The sequence below is a fragment of the Epinephelus lanceolatus genome, chromosome 23, assembly GCF_041903045.1.
Source record: "Epinephelus lanceolatus isolate andai-2023 chromosome 23, ASM4190304v1, whole genome shotgun sequence".
Taxonomy (NCBI): domain Eukaryota; kingdom Metazoa; phylum Chordata; class Actinopteri; order Perciformes; family Serranidae; genus Epinephelus; species Epinephelus lanceolatus.
Window position 1 is genome coordinate 24,237,002 of NC_135756.1, and position 25,692 is coordinate 24,262,693.

Below are 25,692 nucleotides of genomic sequence, written 5' to 3' on the forward strand. Positions count from 1 at the left end.
TGGGACCAATAGGAAAAAATTATACCAAAGGTAATTTCATTCACATACAAAAAGTATGAAGTGATCACAAAAAAAATGAAATGTAGTATGTAAAACATGCAGGTCAAAAATGACAGAAGGAGACGCAACAACTTCAGACAAACTTGTCTTAAATAAATACAATACATTTGGTAAAGAGCAAGAGTTGTTAGGACTTGAAACTTAAAGGTAAGGACTTGGGAATTCATTTTGGACTAAACTGTCTTTACTTGTGACTTGAGACTTAAGCCCGCTTTTCACTGAACGATTTTGGGCTGTCCTAGATGAAAGATGACCAACGTGAAAGAAATGTGGCAATATCTTTGGTCGTTGCTCTAAAACAGTGGTCCTACATCGCACAGGATGGGCATTGTCACACAGCCTGGGATAAAATTCTGACAGTATCAGAAATCTGGGATGACCATCTCACCGTGTGACTGTTGTTACCACCTACATCTACCAACCAACCAATAGATATGCAGCATGAAATGACGCACTGGCGCTAAACCCAAACATATAGCAGCTCGCCATGGAAGCAGGACACGCTGAAAGAAATGTGTGGGATTCCAGCAAAGAGGAAAACCTTGACAAGTTGTGGCAGCAGAAGCCTTGCCTGTATGGTGTGTCCTCCAGCTCTTACCATGATCGCGTAAAGAAGGACGAAGCCTGGAACCTTTGCCTTTGCAAATATTTGACCGACATCCCATAACGTTGTGCCAGTTTCAACTTTTAGTTTATCTAAACATGGCCTCAGTGTCCCATTTATTGTGGGTACACAGAGCAGTTTTAATTGGAACAATATTATTTGGAAGAAATACTGCCCATTAAAACTGCATGTACTTCTGTGTGGCAGTTACAACTTGAACAGCCTGTTCAGAGGACCGCAGTATTGCTGATTTGCAGCTGTAGAAACTCAGTTACGTAAAAGAAAAAGAAGAAAGACAGACCATGCAGAGCTCCTTAAGTGACAACAAAGATTTTATCGTTGATCAATTGCAGGCCACAAACGTTGGAAATTATTCATCAGTTCACTGATTTATTTGAGTCTGGCTATCTGAAGTCACGTTTTCTAATAGATTCTAATAAGCCGAGCAAAAGGAGATGTGGTGGTGGAAAGTTGTTGATGTGTATGTGTGTGTGTGTGTGTGTGTGTGTGTTTACACAGAGCCCCGTGAAGTCCTTGTCCCAAATATGGACCTGTTTGTATTATGAAGGATAGTGGAATTTTCTCCTGAATTTCCTCATTCTCCACACACACACACACACACACACACACACGCAAAGAGGCTATCCCTTCCTGTACAATACGGATGCGGCACATGACCAAAATAAACTCTGGCTAGAAAACAGGATGGCGGGAAGACACTCGGGTTTGTCACCCTGAACTCTTTCTATGTGTGAGTGTGTGTGTGTGTGTGTGTGTGTGTGTGTGTATGAGAGAACGAGGGAGAAAGTGGTAGTGTTAGGGGCCTGCCCCACTACACAGGAAGCCAACAGGAAGTCTGAGCCAATTGTTTTTTCTAGTTCACTGAGCTCACCGCAGCCTGTGTCTTCATAACAATGACAAGTGTGTTGGGGAAAAAGTTGTTATATATGTGTGTGTGTGTGTGTGTGTGTGTGTTTCTCAAGCGTAGTCATGTAACATATATATACATATATATATATATATATACATATACATATATATATATATATATATATATATATATATATATAACAGGATTACATGAACATGTTTAAACAGAACAGATGCTGTGGAAATCCCTGTTATCCCACTTTTGAAAAGGGAATTAGGTTCACTGATTTCTGTAAAAGCCACGTTGTTAATGTGTGTGTATGTGTGTGTGTGTGTGTGTGTGTGTGTGTGTGTGTGTGTGTGTGTGTGCACGTGTGTGTGTGTGTGAGCCCGATGAGGTCACCACACTGAAGCCCGCCAGTGCCTGAATAAACATTTACAGCAAAAAATATTTGTGTCTGCCTGCGAGTTCGATCTGGCTCGCTGTCAATCCAGTTCTGTTTGTCTTTTATTTCTTCTGTGTTTGGCGACGGTTGGAGATGAAGGGGGGGGGGGGGGGGGGGGGTAAAGTTTATCACAGAAATGTACTGGAGTCATCCTCAGTGGAGGGAGGGAGAAGATGAAGTCAAAAAGACAGAGGAAATAGAGGAAGAGAGGATGATGAAGGTAAAGTAAGGGGGGGAAGACCAGATGTTCAAAGTTGGTGATGAAAACAAAGAGGAGGGAAAAAGAGATAAGGAAGATAAGAGGGGGAAAAGAGGAGAAGAACATGCTGTGGGCGGTGAGGAGGTGAGGTGAGGGTCACCCTAACATCAACAGTGGGTGACACGGGGGGAGGGCAGGAGCTCCTGACTGGGAAATCACGGCAGTGTCACCATGGCCTGGTTTCAATCACCCGCAGGTCAGTAACACCACAGCAAACAAGAACACAATGTCAAAACCCAGTCACCTCAACCGAAGCATGAGCAAGTACAAATACTCGTTAACAGGCAGCCAGCACAAACGTAATCAGAAAATCCAATACACATACATGTGCACATTTTTACACTGCATTTGTGCATTCTCATGCACTGTTTGTACATATTCATGTGACAATGAATGCACCAAAATTCGTACATATCCCACGTAATCATGAGCCAGTAATATGTGTATAAGCTACATACTTTGGAAGGCTGCAGTAACGTGACTCATGTGCTGACTAACAAGAGTACAGACGGAAGCAGTCCCAAGCAGTCACCAACAGGAGGTAGGCTGGGGTGGTGGATGGGTCACAAAAACAGAGGGCTTTCCCTAAAAAAAACTCTGTTCGGAACAACATGAACTCTGAGTCATTTTAAGGTATGTTGTCACCATGTTTTTTTTCCCAAACCTTATTACAGTAATTTAACATTGGTTACCCAGCTAAAGGCTTTTGCACAGTGAGTCCGTTTCTGTCGATGTGTTTTTTTAATCCATCATCCGAAAAAAAATGTATGCACAGAAACCTTGCACACTGATTACGATGCGTTTTATTGTTCTATTCGGTGCGAAAGTTCGCAATACGTGACAAAATGAAAAGGCACATTTCCTCCTTTGCCTCTCTCCACTGGAGTTAGCTATCTGGCTGTCATCACTCCCTCCCTCCGTTTTTCATTTGGCACCACAGCTGCAAGAAGGGGTGGAGCTGTCCTCCACATTCTGTGAGCAGTCCACATCCTCATCCTCTTCATCATCATCCACCTGGATATTACTATCTAACCTATTGAAAGTGAGCTGTCTGAGTTATGAAATGATTCTGTGCACCCCGTTCCTCTGATGTTTCGCAAATGTTTCTTCACCGATTCTTGTTTAAACGTCTCTAAAGGCTCTGATGGAATGCAAAAAAAACAGAACATTGAACCTGTTCCGAAAATTATGATGGACGAAAGTTTCGGACTCAGTGATTGACACAACGTGAGGTTGTGTTTATTTTTAGACATGCAACAATTTCTGACAAAAAAAGGCAAAGGCCTTAAGTGTGTAACTTCATTTGTAAGGCGCTAATTTGTGGGATATCACACGGACTGTTGTACAAGGATACACTGAGAAATTAATAATTCATAGGTGTAGATTTTGGGAGCCTGGTCTCACTCCCAAGTCAAAATCCTGCCCTTGGGCAGTGACTTGCAGCGTCAGGCACTGACGAAAAAAGCCGGCATTTAATGTCTGCATGATATGCGGCTGGTCACCGTTGTACTTAAAGGGATAGTGCACCCAAAAATGAAAATTCAGCCATTATCTACTCCAAGAGAGGCTCTGGTGAAGTTTTAGAGTCCTCACACTGCACGCTGCGCTGACATATGTGCGCTTGCGCGAGACCATGAGACATGGGCACCACCTTCTTGTGTGTTCACATGCTTTCGCTGGTCTCGCACAAGCATGCACACATGAGCACAGTCCACAGAGAGGCAGTCAGAGCTACAGGCTACAATAAGGCTAAAAACAGAGTTTAAATGACGTTTTTCCAAACAACTTTTTATGTCGGGGCTTCAGGACACTTGGATCACTACGGACAAGCAGTATGGAGATATTTTGTGGTTTCAATTCTGTGTACTTGGACGATTTAATCTGGGTCGCCGTCAGCCATTAGGTATGCAGTTGTGCTGCTACCCACTTCCCCCTCGGATCTCCTTGAGTGTTGTGAGGACTCTAAAACTTCACCAGAGCCTCCGTCGGCATATGGGTGAGTAGATAATGGCTGAATTTTTATTTTTGGGTGCACTATCCCTTTAAATGAGGGACAAGGATGAAAGTAAGGCAGAAAATGTGCAAGTGGGGCGGGTGGGAGGAGGGGTGGATGGATTCAACAAACACAGAGTTTAACTCAAGAGTACGCTGTTCGCGTCCCGTAAGATTCTAAAGCCACATCCTGTTCTTTTTTCTTAAACCTGACCACATGCTTTTGTTGCCTAAACCTAGCCATGTGTTTGTTGTGGAAACGTCAATTCGAAGTGCTGTACTGTATGTAAACACTGAATTTCCTGTGAAAACGGAAGTGCATCTTGAGAGAGGACAATGCATGTAACAGGCAGAACTTTACACGCCGTCCCAGTACGTCAACATCCAACGCACCCAGGGTACCTTGCACGTCGGATGTGGACATGGAAAGTCCATGACCAAACATCTATATGTGACAAGGTCAGAGTGAGAATGTGTTGATTTTGGGGGGGACACAAGGGACACATGCCCCAAATTGTTTAGAGCATGTGCATTTATTTCCACCATTTAAAAACCTGAAAGTAGCAGAGGACTTTTATACTGACAAAATTAAAGACATTTACACCATAAATGAATGCAGGAAAGACAAAAACAGATCACCAGAAACAGAAAGCAGGAAATTAAGCATTTGACATTCAAAAATTCCAGAGGGAGGACACCCCCGCAAACTCGTATGGAGTTTTGAAACAAGACCTACGCCCAAAACCTACGTCACGTCCCCATCACTATATAGAATGTGCATTTGTCCCCCTCAATAAAAACAAGGTGCAGCAAAAAAACCTTAATTTCAACAGATTTTGAGTCATTCACACTATAAATTGATGCAGAAAATGTACAAATTGGCGCATGAACTTTCACTAGAATGCAGGAAATTAAGTGTTTGACGTTCAAAAATTCCAGGGGGAAGACTGCCAACCCCCCCAGACCTTCGATGTTGAAATGAAACCTACACCCTTGCAAAACTCACATCTCAAATAGTGCAGTCATATGTGATGTGTGTTTCTATGGATTTTCAGTCAACACTCAGACTTTTTGTAGTTCAAGGTTAAACTAAAAACTAAAAATAACAAACATCTCTTTTTAACAGCTCACCACAGTCAGTATATTACACAGTATTAAAGCTGTTAGCCTGATGATAAAACTCAAGGTACTCTTCCTGAAATGACTCACCATAAAAACCTGTTGTTTCAGTTGCTGCTGCTGCTCTATTAATTTGAGGAGGGAAATGTGTCATTTGAAGGCTCTAGTTATTAATTTGAGCAGCAATTTGTCAAAAAATGTCCCCTTGATACCCGCCAGGCTCTGAAACAATCTGTGCTCACTGAACACACACAATAGTTAAGTTAATATGTGTGTGTGTGTGTGTGTGTGTGTGTGTGTGTGTATGGGCTAAAAACGAACACCTCCTCCCTCATGTGTTTGAATGTTTGTAGCCTAACAGTCAGGCTCTCGCAGCATATGAACTCAAATTTCCTCTACAGTGCAAACAAAACAAACAAGCCCCATGTAGCTGGAACATGAACGCACCACCAAGCAGCAGCCGGAGCGTTGGGCATGTGCGCGTGGGTCCATGTGTCAATGTGCATGAATAGGTTTTGGAGGTGCATGTGTGCGTTTTAGCGTCCTGCTCCCCCTCTGTTTGTCTGTCCTATAGGAGCCAGGCAGTAAACACAGATTCAGAGTAAACATCTACTGCACGTGCTCAGTAGGGATTTCCATCACTCATAATCGACGGGAAGCAACCGAGAATAGCACAGCACTCGGAAAGTGGAAATGTAAACAAACTTGCACCTCAGGTTTGTGCGCTCGGTGTCAATGTGTGTGTGTGTGCACAAGGATCATGGGAAAATACGGACCCTGCCTCTTGATCCTGTATGAGTCATATCTACAGTATCTCTATTGGGGTTTATGTTTGAACAATACAAATCATGTGGGTGTGTCTCACTGTACAAACCATTCCAATGATATCATTTAGCTACAAGTGTGTGGAATGTAAAATGGTCCTGCTGTAGATGGGAAAGTATGTTTCTCATTAGTTTGTCTACAGCCTGCATACTAAGTCTTTAATGGCCTTCATGAAACTGTAAGCACAACAGTCTCTCTACTCACTGGTCAATGTAATACTTTATTAGTCCTAAAACATTTATTTTTGATGAAGTCTTTAACACAGAACCTTCAAAGTAAACTGAAACTAAATCATCATTGTCACATAACAAATCAGTAGGTTTTAGCAGCAGAGCTCACTGAGAATGCTGCCTCATCAAAAGTTTCATAAAAGACAGGAAAGGCCACAGAAACATTCATATTGTAATAATGTTGTCACAAATACGTGCTGAGCTCTTCAAAAAATTACTTGAATAGGCTGAGTTTTGACCTACAGTGAACAGAGCAGCTTGAAACAGCAACAGGCTGAACTTAAAACAGCATCTGCTCTGAACCGGTGATAAGTTCACTTACTGATGTAAGTACTGAAGTGCATATAAATTGTGATGTATTCACTTAGTGGTGTATGCACCAAATTGCATCTGAGCAGTGATCATGATGCCTTCACTAACTGATGTATGTACTGTAGTGCATTTGAACAATGATGCCTTTACTTACTGATGTACTCAGTGAAGACCATTTGAACAGTGATGCGTTCACTGCCTGATGTATGCAGTGAAGACCATTTGGAATGTGATGCATTCACTGCCTGATGTATGCAGTGAAGACCATTTGAAAGATGATGCCTTTACTTACAGATGTACGTACTGAATTGCATTTGAACAGCGATGCCTTCACTGCCTGATGCATGCAATGAAGACCATTGCGAGCATGATGCATTCACTGCCTGATGTATGCAGTGAAGACCATTTGAACATTGGTGCCCTTACTTACTGATGTACATACTGCAATGCACTTGAACAGTGATGCGTTCACTGCCTAATGCATGCAGTGAAGACCATTTGGAGTGTGATGCATTCACTGCCTGATGTATGCAGTGAAAACCAATTTAATGTTGATGCCTTTACTGATGACTGATGTACGTACAGAATTGCATCTGAGCAGTGATCATGATGCCTTCACTAACTGATGTATGTACTGTAGTGCATTTGAATGGTGGTGCCTCTACTTACTGATGAATGCACCGACTAGGGCTGGGGGATATGGACAAAAATTCATATCTCTGTATTGTTAGGCTGAATAGCGATACACAATATATATCGGTATTTTCTACGAAGTGAGCTACATTTTCAGTAGCAAGTTGCAAATTGACCCACAGCTAAAGTCCCCTGTTATTTTTTTGACTGTGGCTTCTAATTTAACTGTTCTTATAATTCAGTGATAAACACATTTCCTATAGACTCCTATAGGAGAGATGAACACTGGTATGCGTTATGTAACGCAACTTGACCCTATATCAGTATAAATGGTGTTGTCCTATTCTATATCTTGCTTGAAAATATATATCGATATATCGTACGTAGTCATTATATCGCCCAGCCCTAGTACTGACTTGAGCCGTGATGCGTTTACTTACCTCTCACAGCTCAAAAGTCCTCTACCTAAATAAATGCCTCATTATAAGTAGTAACCTTTTTCTAGTATACTCTTCGTGTACGTGTGTTAGTTATAGCTGTAAGCAGGTCCCAGTGCGTGCCCAAGAAAGTTCTGAAATCTCTTCCCAGGTTGCCGTGCCAGCATCTTCTCCAAAGTTCATTAATGAGCAACGACACCTCCTCGCATGTTTCCCCTTCTCCATCAATCATTGTAACCAAACTGTGTCTGTCGCTGCAAAGATTTTCCACTTAGCACTTTGTGTTTACTAATTAATCCCACATACTGCCACAGCAGCACTTTGGATAGACAGAACAGAAGGAATAGAGGGAGAGAAGGCAGAAAAACAGAGAGGTAATGATTTGCCATCTCTGCTCGGAAGACGCTGACGAGGGAAAGTGGGCATTAGGAGAAGCCCGGGCTTTTGATTTGTTTGTGTCAACAGTGTCTCGACCTGTGATGCGCACACAAAAACACAGATATACACTGATGCTGACATCCAAGCACACAGAGATACACCGAAATCCACAGACACACAAACACAGAGGGATGCACAAACAAACATTTACACACTCTGAAGCACAAACACAGGGGGAGTTTTTCTTTCTCAGCATCTTCTATCGGCCTGATGTATTGATCCCAAAGCTCTATTGCTGCACTCCCAGCGGCCATTAATTCACCAGGGCTGAGGGATATGCCCAGACTGTATACTGATCCCTGCAGACGATGACTAAGAGTCATCCATCAGAAAGAGTGGAGCAACTTAGGCAGAGGGTGAAAGACAGAGAGAGCAGAAGATGTATACTACATTTACACATTCATCACATGACCAGACAGACATTATACATTTAAATTCACATTCATAAATGCATTTCAGGGGGAATCGCCAAATAGAAATACCACTGGGACTGAATTAAGTTTCTCAGCAGCTTAAAAATGTATTGCTCTAAATCTCTGTAAAGACATTCATGGTCCCCAAAGGATGAATCCTACTGACTTTTCCTTCAGTGCCACCAATTGGTCAAAAGTCCTCATCGGGTCAGAATGATCAGATTATGATTAAATGTGAGAATCCATGAAAAAAATGCATAGAATATTTGGGAGCAACAATACACTCTCACTCCAACCTTGTCACACATCACCACTTGGTCGTTGACTTTCCACGTCTACATATGACTTGCAAGATAGCCTGGGTGCATCTGTTGTTAAAGTTCTGCAACACCGTGTCAACTTAAGTCTGTTATATGTATTGTGTCTTTTCAAAATACACTTCCATTTTCACAGGTATTGTACAGTTTACATATAGTCTCTTTCAAAATAAAAGCATGACGTTGGTACAACACGGTATGAATAGACTTTAGGCAAAGGTTTCGGCAACATAAGCATGTCTTTAGGTTTAGAATAAAATAACAGGGTTTGGCTTTACATTCATATGGGAAGGGAACACTGGACTCCTGGGTGAAAGTCGACCCCTGCTCAGACTTTTTGCCCCCTTAAGTTGTTGTCCTTCTGCCTTAACCCCTGATGCTATCAGGCGCTGTTACCCACTGATGGCACCCAGCTGTGTATCACGCTGACGTGAAAGGACAGCCCAAGCACTCGTATTCAGCGACTCGGAATGAGACCAGGTTGGCACGTTGGTTGTACGTATACCTATGGAAAGTAATGCAGCACAATTTGTAAAAAACACTCGTTTTCATGAGCTAGTAATTCATGTATAACCCATGTAAAAGGTTGTGATCACGTGACCACTGCACTGACGGGAGTGACAAAATAAAGACTGAAAGTCTGAGTAAGGAGGCAGGTTGGGGGGGGTGAATGGGTCAAACAAATACAGGACATCCCCTCAGGAGACCATAGACAGGACCGTGTGAAACCAAATGGACTTGGTAAGAAGAACTACGTAACTTGTCTAAATGTAAAGAGGCCCAACCATGTGCCTTTTCCTAACCCTAACCTACATAACTCTACTTGCCTAACCCTAAGCTACGGAACTTTACATTAACAGCGTAGCTTTACATTTAGTACGTAACTTGACTTAGATATCATACGAACCATTGTATGAGCACACATTGAGCAACTACACATTGCAACTACACTTTGACAAAGCAACTTGAAACACATGCCATCTGGATGGTAGGGTGATAATTAAGGGGCTAAATGAGGCAAAAGAGAAACGAAGCAAGACAGAAAATCATGTATGATTAGCCAGTTAATGGAGAAGTAAATTAACAGAAAATTAATTAACAGAAAATGAACTGGAAATGAACAGAAGAGTAATCGCAAATGAATCAGTAAGTGTTTAAGTCATGAGTAAGGTTCCAAGCTTTTCGCCTTTTCTTAGTTTTCAATGGTTGTAAATTGAATATCTTTCAGATCCAGACTGATTGTCGTACATAATGAGAGATCTGAAGACGTAACCTTGAGCTCTGTAAAATTTGGGCAGACAGTTTTTTTTATTTTGACATTCAATGTATGAATCAGAAAAATAATTGGTGATTGAAACCCAAGACAAGGAATATGATCTTCCCGGTGTATATACAGTTATTATAACTCAGGCTCAAGAACAAGACCACGCTTCTCACTAATCAATCACCTGCGCCTTGCTAATTCAGCCACCTGTGCCTCAAAAATTCAATCCCTGCTCAGACCTCTGTCGCAGTTCCTAACCGTTTCCCTCCCATTTGCCTCAGTTCTCACCACCCTTTCCCCCAAACCATTCTTCTACTCTATTCCCTCTCAGCAGGGTGGCACGGTGGCTCAGCCATTAGCACCATTGCCTCACAATAAAAAGGTCCTGGATATGAACCCCTGGGGGGATGATGGAGCACAAAGCTCATTGAGATGTGTCCTCACCCTGAGTCTTGACCACCACGTTCATAAACACTTCAGCCACACCATAGCTCTGTTTGACTCATTCCCCTTCTCCTCAACCCCCAATCATTGCATCATACACAATCCTGACCAACCTTTCGATCCCAATCATCCAAAAGCCAACAACCCCTTTTTAATTCCTCCCCTTGACCCCCATCATCCCATTGAACACGACCCTCACCCCATCTTCCCTTAATCCTCTAGTCATCCCAAGTAAATCTACTTTTACACCGTACATATGGCGAGGTCTTTGTTAGTGAACCGACAGCATGTTATGACATTACTGGTATTCCAGGTTGACATAAAGACTGTGAGATATGGTCGAAAGGCTGTGAAAAAGCAATGCAAGCCAAGCATTTTGTCACACAAAAGAGTTGTTACATTGATCAATGATGAAAACAACTTGTAACAGGTTTAAATCATGTGTGGATATTTCTGTCAGGGAAATGCAGTGGGACAGGAGTGCATGTTTTTGCATACATTGGGTCCCTGTGGTAGATTATCAATCAGTTTAGATTCCACAACTCCGTGTCTCTTTAGACATCGACAGCGTTGGCTCACATTCATCCAGCGTGGGAGCATGTTGAGAAATGAATGCACTTCCTATTCCCCATCCATCGATGTTATGTATTCAGCCTCGGCGTTCGCTCTTGTCTTTAACATACAATGGAAAGACAATGGATTATTCCTCCCACCTTCCACTCAGTGAGAACCAAAGGGAGTAAATCACAGAAATCTCATACACGTGCACATCATATTTCATTAGGTTTCCCATTTTCTGGAAGCTATACATCCATGCTGCGCCAGACAGCTGGATTACTATAACATACTATGAGGGATAAATGGCTATCTTCCCTGATGTGGTGTTCTCTCCTGGGTTTAGAGACATTATTTCTCAGCCTGAGATGGCTCGGAGACAGAGGGAAAGATGCTCGGAACAAAGCGTTAATGCAAATTGGTTACACTTCAATGTAAGCATGAAGCTATAATGAGCTATATTATGTCAAATGATGGTGTGGCACATTAGAGGATCCTATGATGAGCTTAAAGGATATTATTGTGTGTTTTTCAGCACCATCTCAGGGCTGAAACAGGGTTGTTTCAATTTTCATATTTTATTTGTCTTTAATGGAAGAAATTAAGATAATGATGTTATATTTGTAGTGTAAAATCAGTGTGAATAATGTGAAACTCTCTTTCTCATTCCCCCAGTAGCTATTGCGTTATATTCAAAGTTTCCAAAGCTGTCATCATTTTAACTCATACGAAAGAAAAACTGCGGCAGGCACTTTAGCTGTTTAGCCTCTAACTGTGGACGGCCTCTTGAGACTGAAAGGTTTCTCTTTTTCAAGGCAGCCTTGGTGAAGTGTTGCCACACCATATTTAGAACAGACAAGGTGGTTTGGCACTGGAATGTTTTTAAAAGGGATGCAGAAGAACCAGGTCAATAAGCAGGAGTAGAGTGCAAAAAAAGGCATTTATTAACAGAAGGTTTACTGGAACAAAGGCAAAAATGGGGCAAAAAGGCAAAAAAACAAAAACAAACTAATGATACCTGCAAGCTGCAAACACATTCTTACTCCCTAATACAGTGAACTGAATTTTACCTTTTCAGCGTCACCAACCTACTACCTGCCCAGGTAAGTATAGGGTGAGCAAAACAGAGCCCGGAGAAAACCATGCTGGCAAGGGGAGAACCTGCGAACTCGGCACAGAAGGACGCCCCCACTCTGGAGTTCAGGAACCCTTCTGTGATGAGGCAACAATGCTACCCACTGCACCACCGTGCCACCCAACTGGATTGATGTATGGAATAATCTGAAACGCTGCACTGAAATGAATAATAAGTAGACAAAAAAACAGAGTTAATATTGGGGCATAGGGTTTAATGGAGTGGGAGAAAGGCAACCTTTTCACACTAGGCTAAAAATGGCAGTATAATGACATAACAGTCTGACAGAAAAATGTAAAAAAGACATGACCTCTTAATAATATATTCAATGTATCCTCATACAACAGTTTGTATGATATCGAATGAATTGGCGCCCCTACAAATGACATTAAGTCCTGTGTTTTGTGACCCATCCAACACCCCAACCTATCTCCTTACAGGGACTACTTCTTTCTCCACTCCCATCAGCACATTGGTCACATGATCAGAGCCTTCCCGATTATGTAGGTTTCACACAAACCACTGGCTAATGATTATGTGGAATATATATATGAATTTTAATGCATTACTTTTCATAGGTATATGTGCATGAAAACTGCCTGTCACATTGTGTGGTAGTGTCCATGAAATGTGTTAAAATTATGTGCTGGCAACAGAAAATGTCCAAGCAAAGTCTGTTACAAGCAACTGCAGTTCCGTACAAAAAACACACTTGGTTAAGTTTAGGAAAAGATTGTGATATAAAATTATGTACTGTACGTGGTTACATAAAATCCTTACATACACACAAGTACTTTGCATACTCATGTAAAATCCATAGAGAAACATAACTGTGATGACTTTTGGTTTTACACAGGACACAAACAGCGGCCTCCTGGATGAAAGTCCATGTTTGTTTGACCCATCCACCACATCTCCTGCCCGCCCTACGTAAACTTTCTCGCTCTTTATACTTTAAACTTGTGTTCACCGCAAGTAAAGATCCTAATTGGCTTTGCATTGGGATTGTTTTTGTATTGCCAGCATGTTTCACACATCATGTGGCAATCACCACACAATGCATTGTAAGATTTCTTGTTCATTTAACTAATTTCTACATAAACTAACCTTGAAACAACTAACATATGAAAAGAGGACATTTAAACATTACTCACCAAAGACTTGCCACTATACATTAAAAGTTCTGGGTGTGTCTGTGGCTTTTTGAATGAACATTTTTTGCTTTTTGCATTAAAATTATGTAAGTACGACTCATGTCTGTAGTTGGGTTTCCATCTACCTATTTTTGTTCGCATTTTCATCAATTGCGAAAAAAAATATGAATGGAAACGCCAGAAATTCAAGGCTACCGGATCCTACTTCTACTTCACACACACACCTGTGGGAACTTAGAGAGAGGTAATTACTCCAGTGTCAGGTGAGTGTAGGCTATTTCACAGGTTACCTGAATAGACTGGATGTGTTGAATACTGCTGCATCATGTGCACTGCCTGGTGTACCAACACAGACATCACGGCATTATGTAGGCTACGCTGACAACGCTGACAGGAGTGTGATGAGAGCTCTTGCAATAGCCAAGAAGTTCCCAAGGAATCTCTCCATCTCGTCGTAGTCATGGATGTGCCGATAGTTGTTTACATCAGTTGTGGACATGAGACGCTCTCAGTGATGTCATTTCATGGCACCCTCTTCTTCTGCAGGTGTTCTTCTGCATTTTTATTTTTATTTTTCACAAGAAGCGCCACCTACTGCTCGACCTGTCGTCTCCCGCAAAACAATAATGAATGGAAACGTGCATAAATTTGCATTTTCTTTTGCACATTTTCACAAAATTCGCTTAAAATTTGCAATACATTTGGATGGAAACCCAGTTTGTGTCTCCAGGACATCACTGCACCCAAGAAGGGTCAGGTCAGGGGTAGGCAATATGTGGCTCTGGAGCCATTCTCCAATTGTAAAAATGTGAAGCCTATATACCGAATAAAAAATGTCTTAACATTTCAACAACTAAAATGCGAAGTAAATTTTGCCAAACCTTGATAGCAATGGCTATTCTTTAGTCCTCTTAGCTGATAAGTTATGGATGCCAAATCCAAAATAGTAAAAGTCTCTAAATAAAATAGAGAATTTCGCACTGCGTGGAAAGATTTGTTTGCTTTCACTGCCAGCTCTGTGAAGTTATAGTACCAAATAAATAAATAGTGCCCTGCAGAGTGGCCACCTTGTGGTGAAACATAAATAAATGCTCATTTAGGCTATTATTATCGGCTAATTTAGACTTAATAGGCTATGTTACCTTCATTATAAGGCTCAAATATGTTTTGCAGCTCTATACAGATTTCTTTTTATTATTTTTGGTCAAAAATGGGTCTTTTGATGGTAAAGGTTGTCGACCCCTGGGTTAGCTTTAGGTTAAACAAGTGGCGGTCTACATTCTGAGGGTGTAACTGGTGATGCACGGGCACAGGTAAAATAATGTTAACTTCTCTTAGTACATCTCCATCCTCATAAAAATCTTACAATAAGATATTAAAAGGATGACAGTTAGGTTTCAGGGGTTAGGGTTAGGATCAGGTCTATGATGAAGGCTATGTCCAAGACTTTGATTTACTTTATGGAAGCACAAAGGGTAAAATCAAGGCTCTGTTAGCTCAACAAAGAGGGTCAAAGGGTATTAGACTAAACAGAAAGGAAAGAAATGCGACAGTATTAGACACGCTGTTTTGTGAACAAAAAGGGTTGAGGGAACTTAAAGTAACCAAGGACATATTGGTGCAGTGTGCTGCAGTTGCTACATCTTATGCTTTGACAAAGCCTACCTATTGATGCTTTTGTCCGCCTGTTCTCATCTGACCACTCAGACTGGAGACTGAATGGCTGAGAAGATGGAAAAAGATAGAGATGAGAGATGAAAGAGATGAAAAGGTACAAGGCAATCCTGGTCCCCACATTTATGACATTTATCACTTTTGTGTAAGAAGGGTTGTGGCCTCTTGTCCTCAGAGGTTACATACCGTAACTGTGCACGTGTGTGTGTATGTGTTCTTGCTCACATACTGTAAAGAACAATAATGTCCTGCTATTGTGATAGTGACATGTCAATGCACTTGTGGGGTCAAACATCACAAGCATGGGCCATTTTTCTCCTGTCATAGGCTGTGTGTGTCTTTATGTGTGTATGTGTGTGTGTGCCTTCTAGCCTGTGTTTATGTGCATTTCTTCCACCACTGCACGCTTGCATGTGTTTTTGTGCAGGTGGGAGCATATGATTAGCCTAAATATTATATCACACATGTATTCAGGTGCATTAGAGTATGTTCTATAGGGTCCATGTGTGTGTGGTGTGCATGCGAGTGTGCCCATGTGTGCATCAGCAGGTATATTCTGAGAGGTGACAGGGATCAATAGTGCATTAGGCCCCCATCACAGCTGCTCGCCCTGGGGACAGACAGCGCAGAGAGAGACAGAAGGCTGATATTGCTCTCCTATAGGCCATGCAGGCAGAGATACGGGGAGGAGACAGGAAGAAAGAAGCTGTCAGAGAGACAGACAGGTGGGGAAAGAGAGAGTGAGAGATATATTGATCAAGAAAAAGGAAAGAGATAAGGCAAAGAGGAAAGATAAATCAAACAAGGAAGGGGTAAGGGAGAGAAATGAATGCAAACCATGCAAAGATGGAGCAAACTGGAGATAAAAAGGAAGAAGGCAATCAGTGAAAGACAGAGAGGGGAGCAGGCTGTAGGAGGAGGGGTTGGAAGGGAGATATGGGGCAATGAAACACGGGAGAAGAGACTGCTGGGCTCTCAAGCGACGAACCGGAGCAGATGAGGAATTTCATTTCTGATAGAGCGGGCGACTGTACATCAGCCCTTCATTGTCTCATCACAGCATTTAATAGAGATGTTTCATTTCTGACAGACAGGCGGACTAAACGAGAGATCTATAGTGGAGGCATGAAACATCTGTCGCCTTTACACACATAAACATCACAACACACCACCGTAACCTCCTTGTACAGCAACACTTTAAATGTGCACAATCCTCACACACACACACAATACAGATGCACAGAGGCACGTTCGCACTCGAGCCGCACTCTCCCTAAGACGATACATCAACTTTATGGAGCGGACAGTGACAGAAATGAGAGCATATGTCCAATCTAGCCGAGTCTGCCAGCGGTGCGAGGGCCAGCTGTTTGGCTGGGGAATTATCTAGGTTAAGATGTTTAGCCCCGTTTTCCCCTCTGAGCCCCGCTTTGAGGAGACCCGCGACGGCTCTTTTCTTTTCTCTCCGTCTGTCACAGATACTGTCAGCATCGTATTTCCACTCTGAAGCCTCGGCTACCAAATTAGGAGATGTCTTGTGATTGAGATAAAGGATGCAAGAGCTGGAATGTAATGGCCTGTAATGGTCATGTTTCTGTTGTTGGTGGTGAAGGACTGTTAAATGTTAGGACCAAAGATTTAAACAATCGACCTTTAAAGTGGACCTATTGCGCTAATTTTCAGGTTCATACTTGCATTTTGGATTTCTACATGAATATATTTACATGCTTTCATAGTCAAAAAACACATGTAAACATCTGTATTCAGCCTCTGCCTGTCTGAGATGCTCCATTTCAGTGCCTGTCTCTTTAAGCCCCCCCAAAAAAGTGTGACTGTAACGGACAACAGCAGCACTTTCTACCATGAAAATTCACCAATAAAGCTTCTAAACACAACTGTATGTGTTCCAACGGGAATGTGCTCCAAATTCAAAGAGAAATTTACAACATTAGCAACCAAGATTACAAGTTTTTCTGATGTTAGCATGTAGCTCCATGTTCGTTTGCAGCTGAGGAATAACTTACAGACAAAAGCAGCACTTTTCACTGTGAAAAATCCTCAGTAAAAGCTTCTAAATACAGACTGACATGTTAAAGCAAGAATTTGATCTAGAATTGGGGAAAAAATAGCAGAGATGGGGACTCGAGTCATTGTGACTTGGACTCGAGTCGACTTGAGTCGCTGTTTTGATGACTTGGGACTTGACTTGACAAAAAATAAAAGACTTGAGACTTGACTCGGACTTGGAAGTTAAAGACTCGGGACTTGACTTGACTTGAGACATGATGACTTGAATGACTTGAGTGTTATTCACATCATGTTTTCGGTTAGAATATAAAATTAATAAATTAATTTAAAAAATAATGTCGATTACCCGGTAGGAGCGCAGGCTGAGAATGGCGTTGTCATGATTGGATCACTACCCTGTCAATCAGTCATGCCCTCTCTACGTACCTTACGTGTTTATTGGAGAAACAGGCCCTCTTATATCAGATAGGCACGAACATGTCAGCGGGAGGGGTACTGAGGGTCATCGTCTTCGGCTTTCGGAATTACCATTATTACGGCAAAAGACGAACAGCACAGTGCAAGACATGCGGCATAAACATCTCGGACAGCCAGGCGACAACTTCAAACTTTGTTCGTCATTTGAAGAGCCATTCTGCCCAGTAAGTGCTTGTCAATTAGCTAATATTATCTGGTTAGTTGGTAGTTAGCTAACGTTAGCTTGATACGATACGGGGGTGGGGTGAGGCGGGTGGGGTGGTTTGGTGGAACTTGTTTTTTAATTTATTTGCTTACATTAACCCCAGAAAACGTGAGTGAACATTCCGACCGGTTCATCACAAGACCGGCTGTACGTTTTATGAACGAGCAACACAGGGTTGAATGAACTAAATGGGTGAATTAGGCCGCTGCCTTGGTTAGTGTGTGTGTTTGTGTGTGTGTGTGTGTGGGTCATCCCTGCAAAGTAAACATTGCAGCGATGAAGTCAATGTTTACTGACAGTTACTTATATCTTGTCTTTTCACTTTATTAAGATCAGATTCTGCAGGTAAAATTACAATAATAAGGTGACTTGACTTGGACTTGACTTGACCTATTACAGGACTTGACTTGACTTGACTTGACATAACCTGTGACTTGACTTGACTTGCCCAAGAAAAAATGACTTGGGACTTACTTGAGACTTGAAGGTTAAGACTTGAGACTTACTTGAGACTTGCACATGGGACTTGGTCCCATCTCTGAAAAATAGCGACATTAGCAACCAAGATTACATGTTTTCCCGATGTTAGCATGTAGCTACATGTTCATTTGCAGTGCACTTGCAGCCGAAGAATGACTGTTACGGACAATAGCAGCATTTTCTACTGTCAAGAAGATTCTTAATACAACCTGACATATTCAAGCAAGAGTATGATCCAAAATCGGGGGAAAATTAGCAACATTAGCAACAAAGATTACATGTTTTCCTGATGTTAGCATGTAGCTACATGTCCATTTGCAGTGTACTTGTAGCCAAAGAATGACTGTTACGGACAATAGCAGCATTTTCTACCGTGAAAAATCTTCTTAATCCAACCTGACATGTTCAAGCAATTTGATCCAAAATTGGGAAGAAATTCTAATTCTTTTTTCCTTACATTAGCATGTAGCTACATGTAGCAATGTATGGTATATGTAACAAAAACACCTGCTGTAGCGTGCCTGGAGTGGATGACCATATACAGAAATCTGTCACAATTTACCATCACATTACATTTAAACATTACCTATATATGTATGTATATATATAGATACATAGATAGATAGATAGATAGATAGATATAGATAGATAGATAGATAGATAGATAGAGATAGATAGATATCAGAAAATAAGGAAAAGCATAATGATCCCCTTTAAGTTTTGAGTCTTTATTTATCTGTACTAAATATAGTAACTTGTACTTACATAGAAGCTTCACAAAATATTTTTATCATCAGAAAATGAGAAAAAAATAGTCTAAAAAATCTAAAGAAACAGGCCTGAACTACTTTATTAAAATGATGAAGGTTAAAAGGTTAGATGGAAATTAAAGATGGCTCCAACATTCCTGCATTAAAGAAACAGCACAAATGTGGCGGTATGAATATAAATAAATATATGCACACCCACACATATGTACCTACTGTACATACAGTATTACAGTGGGCCTCAGGAGTGGAGAGGGTGTGTGTGGGAGGGTGGGACAGGGACTGTATAGCTGTAGGGGACTACAGGAAGCTTTCTAGGGCCATTTCCAGTGTGGTGTAAAGAGCAGCACCATCTGTGACTGGCTCTCTAATGAGCAGCTTAATGGGCTTGGAACCATGTGGCTTCCTCTATATGTCTCCACATGTGTGTTTGTGTTTGTCACACACTCACACTCTCACACATACACACAGATGTTGTCACCCGCACTGGCATTGCCAACATCAGCCGCAATGTGCATCTAATGTGCATATTTCTCCCATTGTCACACTTTCTCTGTATCGTGCGTTTCCCTTTGTCTGTTTCTCTCTCCCTCTCTCTCACATACACACACACACAGACACAGGCACAGGCACACACGAGCAGATGTTGTAACCCCCAGGGTGGCAGGCATCATCAGCATGATACCTTGCTAATAGTTTTATGGGACCTGGGGCACGGCTCTCAGATCATAATGTTATGTGGATGCTAATATACGCTGATATGGTGCAATTTGAAAAGACGAGACACTATCCCCATGCTCGTGATTACACTGATCTCAGGCTATTGTACAGTACATGTTTATTGTCCTGATATTGAATTATATAGTGGGCTCATATTGCTCCATAAGGGCTATAAACATAGCTCTCACACTGGTTCTTATAGCACTGAGTGCACCGGCGCAGCAGATTTTTATTGAAATGTAAATACTGCATCATGTTGTTGCACTGAAATGAAGATGACACACAGAGTAAACATGTTATTTGATCGTTTGTTTCGCATAAAATCGCATACAAGGTAAATACTGATATCTCAGAGGGTTGTTACAATATGTATCAATTTCCAGAACAGACAAGCAGAATATGAGACTGTCCTTCTAAATAGAAATTATGGGAAAAAACATGCATCTGTAACATCTTAGACAGTAGCAGTAATGATCTGCTTTAGTTTGGTATAAATTGACAGTTCCAAGCCTTTAGCAGACATAAATCAGAGAAATTCCTGTAGGTAGAGTGTTAATTTATGCATAAATAGCAGCAGGGAGGGAAAACAATGGCATTAAATTGCAGCTCAAAGGAAAACTAAGTGATATCAAGAAGATGTAACCTCAATGTGTTGGAAATAAAAACAGAGACAAAGAAATATGGCAATACTATTAGAAGAAATGTGAATATATAGGCTTAAAAACTGCCAAAAAAGTGTGTGATTTGTTATGTTTAAATGGGAAAAAAAACATAGCGAAAAATGCTAATTATTTTCTATTTTCTACAATGTAGGAATTAATGAATGGCACAGTTTAATTATTATTAGTATAATTATTTGTATCTAATTTACATATATAGCTAACATATTTAGTGAAATGTACTGATACAATATTTCTGGCAATATGACACTCTTTTTTTCACGTCCGTTAACATGTGTTAGCTAACCAATGTCCATTTTAGCATTAGCGTCTTTAACGTTAGCAATAAATATACACAAAATACACAATAAAAAATGTTTTTCTCATTACTTGCTTACATTCTCATTAAATATGAGCTGTTTGGAATTGACCCTTTGTTGGCCTTCTGGTCTGCTGACCCACCAACCAGAGTGCTCCTCCCCATAGCAACAGTTGCTAACTTACTGGGGTTCGCCCCAGGCTGTGTTCTCCCAGGCTCGTTGTTAATGGCATCACGGGCAAACGCGGATAAATCAGTGAGTTATATTATTTTAACATGGTTAAAAGGTGTGCTTGGGGTGTCTGCAACAGTGACTTGAAATATCCAGAATGTATTCCTGGAGAAGTCTTAATTCCAGTCACTGACAGACTCAAGGAGTAAGTCTGTGGAGACAACACAGGTGAGAGAGTTAGCAACCGCGGGGGGGCAGCTCACATTAGTGGCCATGGCTACCGTCAGACATCGGGACAAAACAACGATTTTCACAAGTTTTCGGATATGTCATATAATGCCCGTCGACTCAACTGTAGCCACTGACACCGCGTTTTGGACAGAATGATCAATTCAATTCCAATTACGAGAAAGTTAAATCTCCCGGTATTCTCCATTGTTTCCTATGGGAATGAGCCCCCGCAAGGCTTGGCTTGTCGAACCCAGCAATAATAACCATGGGCGGGTCTTGACAAAGGGTGGATTGACAGCCAATAAACATATTCTTGATTTATCCAAACTCTGCCATGATTTTTTCATATTTCAGTTCCTTCAGCCATGTGCTCTCTTGTCACATGACTACAGCTGTGTATACAAACAAAACAAAAAAATAACAACTAAATAACAACCTAAATTTACATTATCTACAGTGTGGTGGAAATAAGAGTAACCCTAGGGGACAGGTTTTATTTTTATGATTAAAGATATAAAATAGCTACTAATGTATTTACAACTCATGATTAATTTCATTAAAATAGTTGCTTATGTGTCATTTGCATTTAAAGTTAATATTACTGTAGATCAATATGAATTCTAAATTAAGCAGGGTTGAGTGTCCAAAATCTAGCTCAAGGACATAGGATATAAAGCAAACACCACTCGAAAAATGACATTTTTTAAAAATTTATTCATTTACTTTTTTTTTTTTTGGCAGTTTAGGTGTCAACTAAGTGAGACAAAAATAACAAATATGATTTTTGTTTCTTATTTCTGGCAGGAATACAAATATGATAGTTGTAGAATCATCCAAATACTATTATAAATTAATGTAAATATTCTATTAAAAATGTAAATACACAACTCATACATTTATTGTATTAATTTCATTGGTGGATTTTTAAATCATCTCATTAGATAAACAAAACTAACATGTTGTTAGCATGTCTCCAGTGTAGAAATCCACGCAGGCATCTTGCTCTCATTTTTTCTTTTGGGCCCCTCACTGTCTGTAATTCATCAGCTGAATAAATTAAAATTCTACACCACTCTGTTAGGGTGGTGAATCTGGCTAATTACTGCTTTCCCATTGTTTCCGTAATGAATTCTGTTTATTAGCATCTCCAAAGAAGCTCCGTGCTGTCACATGGTGCTGTGTAAAACCATTTAATGAACCGGTAGCGACAATTAGCGCGGGGTCAGTTATACCCCTCGCTAGAGGCTCCCCTTAGTAGCATCAAATTGGTTTAATTAATTGTGTGATTCTTTTTTTGGCACTCCTTTTATTTGTGCTTTGCTGACTGTAGCAATGGGGAAGAGAAGAAGAAGAGGAAGGGGTCCACTCATAGAGGTTTTTCATTTTTTTAATTATTTTTTTTCCCCAACACTTCCAATGAGCAGCATGCTCACACACTGGACTCATAAAGTAATCTGTCCTCTTCCCCATGTTTTCCACTGTCGCCAACATTTTTCACTCTATTTTTATTGCTTTTATTCCTTTTAATGTTTTTATTGCTTTATTGTAATCTATGTCTCCCTGCTGAATCCTATTAGATTGGTAGCTGAGATAACCCAATCTTCCCGTGGGGGTCATTACTGTTTCATCTTATCATCTTTAACCTCTGCACTTCCCTCTTTGTGGCTCTTTCTCTCTCTCTCTTTAATCCACCTTCCGTCGACCCTTCCGCCCATTATTTCAGCAACTGCATCCCACAATATGTGCTGCTTTGTTAAACCAACATGTTGGCGATCCAGCGGGGACCTATCAGCTCGTGTACACAGCTCGCAGAGTGTAATGAGATGCTTTCTCTCATCATGTTCTCGGTACATGATCCCCCAAAGTCCCCGGCTTATGAACAAGAGAGGAGACAAAAAGGCCCCTTGCAACCCGAAGTGGCAAAGACAGATCAAGGAAAAAAGGGGGGAGGAAGATGCGTGGGGGGGGGAGGGGTTTGTTGGCCCGCTAATGGTGGAGGTCCGGAGGGAAACAGGGTTAATGTGATGTCTGCGATGAATGCATTGTCAGGATGGATGCTTATGTGTGTGTGTTTGCGGGACACGGCAGCGTGGCCCCAACCTGTCTCTGGAGCCTTGTGTACATTATTTGGTCCCCCTTTGCTTTTCTCTAACTGCAATATTTTAAACACACACACATACACACGGGGCGCTTGGGGGAAAAGGCATTATTGTGACTGTCACATCAGACAGATTAACAAGAGCGATAGGGACCATAACATTAAAGGACCTCCGCTTGACTTGTTCTGTCAAGGATCTTTGGAGGTATGGATGGATGGCGTGTGTGCGTGTGTATGTGTGTGTGTGTGTGTGTGTGTGTGTGTGTGCGTGTGCGTGTGTATGTGAATGAGGCATTGTGATGGCATCATGAGAGCCAAGTCAACACTGGAAGTTGCATCAGTGTAGTGCCAAGACTTTCCATGGCCAAGGCTATAGGAGGATCTGTTTGCATCAGCATTTACTCCCCTTGCCTCAACATGTTCTACAGACGGGCAATGCAAGCGCTGCGCAATGCACAGTGCAAACACAAACACATGCAAGGCTATGTGGAAAGAAAAACAATGTGTCAATAGGCTGCAATCAGACACACAGAGAGAGAAGATTTTTGAAAGGGTGATGAAATCTGCAGTTTACTCACAGAACTGTGACAAGTTGAATGCAAATGCAATCAAATGGGTGCCGAGAGCACCCATTTGCTGTCACCACCTGCACATGCTCGCTACGGAAAAGAAAGGGAATGATGCAGAATCCCATCAAGGTTTTGCAACAGGGGGCCTTCTCCTCTCCAGATTCCCCTGAAGTTGTAAGCACACACACTCACAGTACTTTTTGTCAGAGGGCCTGGGAGGGAAATGAGCTCGTTTAAAAATACAACAACGCATCTTAACCACCAAGGAACATTTAGACAGTATATGAATTGTGGACATTTGCAAAAAATATAGGTAGTTTTCAGCTATTATGGTCATAAAATTTCTTACTCCTGCCGAAACAACACATTCTCACTTCAACCTTGTCACATATCGGCGTTTGGTCATGGACTTTCCATGTTGACAGATGATGTACAAGGTATGATACAATATCATACGATATGATACGATGTACATAACTGTCGGCGTAGGGAAATTTGTCTTGGACTCAAGAGCTGCACAAGTATTGCTGCCTTACAATAATAGTCCAGAAGAAGTGGAAACATACACAAACAGTATTGCACATCAGCCACTCATGTATTGCACATAACACCTGCACACAACAGAGCACCATAAGCAAAACACAACACAACCCCTGAGCATCTAGCAACATTATTTAAAATCTGAACATTATGGGACACCATGTTAACTTCTGCCTGTTACATGCGTTGTCTTCTTTCAAAATACACTTCCGTTATTGCAGCAAATGCACAGTTTGCATATCGTCTCTTTCAAAATAAACGCACTACGTTAGTACAGCCTCGCTAATTGATGTTTTTTTACTTTAGCAACAAATGTATGTGGTTACGTTTGGACTACACATGCACATGGTTTGTTTAGGCAACAAAAGCGCACTGTTTAGTTAGGAAAAAGAACAAAGTTTGGCTTTACAATCTTACAGGAAGCAACCCCGACATCTCGGGTGAAAGCCGGTGGTTGTTCAATCAATCCACCACCCCTCCCGCCCCCTGGTCCTACTCAGACTTCTGCTGCCTTAACTTTCGTTGTTGTCCCATCACATTTGCCTCCCGTGTCATGCCAATGTGAAAGGATGGCTTTTTTCGTTGGTGTCTGATGCCAGAAATCACTGAGCAAGCACTATTACAACTTCGGAGACCTTCATAAGACCAGGCTGGTGGAAACCTGGGAAAGGGGCAGCAGCAGTGGCAAATCTTTAGTTTTGACATTTTAAAAAAATCAAACATTAGGAGTGGAGCATATGTGAAGAACATTTAAGTAAGAGAAAATGGCATATTACAAAAACAACAAGAGGAAGGCAAAATTTTGAAATTCGTACATACATTATTCTTTTGTTTGTTATTTATTATTGTTTATTAACTAACTTGTTTATTTGTGTTGATATCTCATTAGCTATTGTTCTTGTTAGTAATATATGCCATAAAAACATAAAAACATCAATACTAGTATTAATACTAATAAGTATAAGAATAATAATGTGATGGGGGGGGGGGGGGGGTCACGCTTGCCTAGGGTTTTGAATGTGTTAGGTCCTGCACTGGGCAGCAGGTGTGCACTGGCAGACAAAATAGAATAAGTCATAATTTCTTAAATATGTGAGAAACATCCAGTGACATTCACTGTTTGTTTTGAAACCTGAAAAAGAGAGAGTTTTGATTCAGCGCCAGAGACATCAGTAATTCAGCAGACGCATTCATTAATCAAGGTGTAGACTGATTTTAGCCTCCCCCCTCCCTCTGACCTCTTTAA